Source organism: Bos taurus, chromosome 7 (assembly GCF_002263795.3).
Source record: "Bos taurus isolate L1 Dominette 01449 registration number 42190680 breed Hereford chromosome 7, ARS-UCD2.0, whole genome shotgun sequence".
NCBI classification, from domain to species: domain Eukaryota; kingdom Metazoa; phylum Chordata; class Mammalia; order Artiodactyla; family Bovidae; genus Bos; species Bos taurus.
The window spans coordinates 38809212-38812604 of NC_037334.1; the positions used below are offsets into that span (position 1 = coordinate 38809212).

At 43.7% G+C, this 3393-nt stretch overlaps 1 pseudogene; it reads right to left on the reverse strand.

Moving 5' to 3' along the window:
* Positions 1-470: 470 nt before the first annotated feature.
* Positions 471-590, reverse strand: LOC112447652 (uncharacterized; annotated as a pseudogene).
* Positions 591-3393: the final 2803 nt, after the last annotated feature.

Sequence of the window (3393 nt, forward strand, 5' to 3'; positions counted from 1 at the left end):
AGAGTGTCTAGAAGGAACCCAGCCCTGCTGTCCCCTCGATTTAGCCTGTGAGATTTCTGACCTACAATAGGGCTGTCCGCTTCTGAATGTCAAAAGCTTCTCAAGCAGACCATCTGGAAACCAAGCTCAAGTTCTTTCTCTCTCAGTCAACTGGCCAAGAAGGCTCTCCATGAGGTCACAGGCCTGGACTGATGGCAAGAGGCAAACACAGGAGTTGGCAGCAAAGGAGTCCAAGCCCCCCATGGTGTACCCTATGTGTGCCTTTGGACATGCCCAAGCCCAATCTCTAGTCTGCTCTGTTGCTGCTGGGTGCACCAAAGGACAATATAAGGACAACAACGCCAAGTTTGTTGTGGGCAGCTCAGGCTGCATCATCACCTGATGTCCCATGGTTAGGCCTTTCCAACCCAAAACCAGAAAATATTTCTCAAAGGGAGAATGGTTCTATATGCAAAGGAGGGGAAGAATTTGCTCTAAAACCCTGAGGTCTGCACTGTAATTCTCCCATCCAAGTACTAACCAGGCCCGACCCTGCTTAGCTTCCGAGATCAGACGAGATCGGGCGCGTTCAGGGTGGTATGGCCGTAGACAGCACTGTAATTCTCTTGGTGCTTTCCAGATGCTCCGCACAGCATTCCTATTTGTCACAGACACAGCGAGTGTCATTGGTTCTGCTGGATCATGAGGCCCAAGTGTTGGGGAAGCTTTTACTGCTGCACAGCCTGCCCTTGTTCTGGTCTCCTCTCAAGGCCAGGTGGCTGGGACTTCCCTGGTGGAGCTAAGACTCCAAGCTCCTAACACAAGGGGTCCAGGTTTGATACCTGGTCAAGGAAATAGATCCCACATGCCTCAACTAAAAGATTCTGCATTCTGCAACTAAAGAGTGCTATGACTGAGACCTGATACAGCCAAATGGATAAATAATAATAATAATATAAAAAACAGGTGGCTTTCCAGGCGGGTCTCGCTGGGTAAGGGATCAGACACAAACATGGTGAGTGTTGTCTCTCCACTATGAAATGACTCACCAAGAACTGTGCCTCTCTTTTTTGGTGGTAGGTTGTGGAAGGTGTGTTTGTCTTTTATCAGAGAAGAGATATATTCCAGACCATTAGACTTCCCAAATGAAGAAGTGGTGGACCCCTGAAATTTTATGAGGTTTTATGAGGTTCATACTACTCACCATATGACTTGCGTGCATCTTATTAAGATATCAAAAGTATCTGCTGTTTCTTGTTTATCAGACCAGTCAACATCACGTCAGTGCAGAGGATCAGCATCAGGTTTTCTGGAACGTCAAGGTGGTCAAGTGGTCTATGGATTATATTACAACTGAGCAGGAGAGCTGACATATCCCTGAGGTAAGACTGAAGGCAAGTTACTGGTCCCAGTAGGTGGAAAAAAAACACTGTCTTTGGAGAGCCTTACAAATTGGTATAGAGAGAAAGGCATTAGCTAGATCAACAGCTACCAACTGTCAGGAGATGTGCTGAATTGCTCCAGTGACAGGCTCCAGTGACGCCTGGGACAGCAGCTGCAATCTGAGTCACCAGCAGCCAACAGCTGAGTTACGTGGGGATGTGGCATTAAGCTCTGCAACTCCCCTTGGGAGGCAGTCTTGTTTCCAGGTTCCTATTTTGGTACAGAGGAGCAGCTTCTGGAGCTTTCACTCCAAGGGGAAGGGAACCAACATCAGCATTCTTCCAGTTGCCAGGTATCTCTTTTCCAATTATACATTCAAGAATTGAAGAAATACCAATCGAGGGACTTCCCATCCAGTGGTTAAGAGACCACTGGCCAATGCAAGGGACACGGGTTCAATCCCTGGTTCAGGAAGATCCCACATATGGTGCAGCAACTAAGCCCAAGAACCACAACTACTGAGCCTACATTCCTCAACTACTGAAGGCTGCATGCCTAGAGCCTGTGCTCCGCAACAAGAGAAGCCACCGCAATGAGAAGCCCAGGCGCTCCAAGTAGGGAATAGCCCCTGCTGTCTGCAACGAGAAAGCCCATGCACAGAAATGAAGACCCAATGCAATCAAAAATAAATAAATGTTTTAAAAAAAGAAATATCAATTGATTTTTGACAAGGGTGCCAAGACAATTCAATGGGAAAAAAGTCTTTTCAACAAATGGTGCCAGGATGACTGGATACCCATATGGAAAACAATGAAGTTGGACCTCTTTCATATACCATGCACAAAAATGAACTCAAAATGGATTGTGGGCCTAGATGAATGAACTAACACTATAAAATTCTTAAAGTGTAAAAGTAAACCTTTGTGACCTTGGGTTAGGCAAAGCCTCTTTAGATCTGACATCAAACATACACACACACACACAAAACACAGATAAATTGAACTTCATGAGTACATCTAGTACTTGATGAACTAGAGATCTTGATTTCAAATACCATTCTCCAATGAAAGGAACCAGGGCTCCTTGGAGAAATGGCTGATTGTAGGACCAGGTAGTAACTATATAAGATGAGACTGAAACATCTTATAGTGCCAGAAAGTAAGTAAGTGATGAACAAACACACATACACACAGTGATGGGAAAATGTCAAAGGAACCCAGGACAAGCTGAAAGCAGAGTTGGAACAATTTGAGCAACAAAATAAAGTTGTCATGGTGTATAAAAGAGTCTATACTGATACAGATAAACAACTGACTAAATAAATGAGAAGAGACAAGTCACCCATGCAAAAGAATTCTAAATAATGTATATGGCTACTCTGCCCTCAAGGAGTTGGCATAACTCCACAGTCCTTACATGGAGGCTGCACAGAGTGTGGACATAACTCCAGTTTAATTAAGAGAGATACATCAATTAAAAAGAAAAAAAGAAAAATACATCAGATAAACTCAAACTGAAGAACATCCTAAAAAAAAAAAACACCTAACCTGTACTCCTCAAAACTGTCAAGGTCATCAAGAACAAGGAAAGTCTGAGAAATTGTCACCACCCAGAGGAGCCTAAGGAGACATGATGACTAAATGTGACATGGTGCCCTGGATGGGGTCCTGGCACAGACGCAGAACATTAGGTAAAAATGGAAGAAATCGGAATAGGGTATCAATATTGGTTCATTAATTGTAACAACTGTGCCATATCAATGTAAGATGTTAATAACATGGGAACCCAGGTGTAGAGTATATGGGAATTCTTTGTACAATCTTTGTAATTTTCCTGTAAAACTCTTCTAAAATCAAAATTTTATTTTTTAAAAATGTAAAACTTGTGAAGGACACCCTAAATAAAGTGAAAGGAAACCCAGAAAATTAAGTATTTTTCCTAGGAGAGAAAGGTCCAGAAAAGCAGGCGGGGCCAGTGATGCCGAGTACTTTCCACGTGCTCACTGGCCAGTGATGCCGAGTACTTTCCACG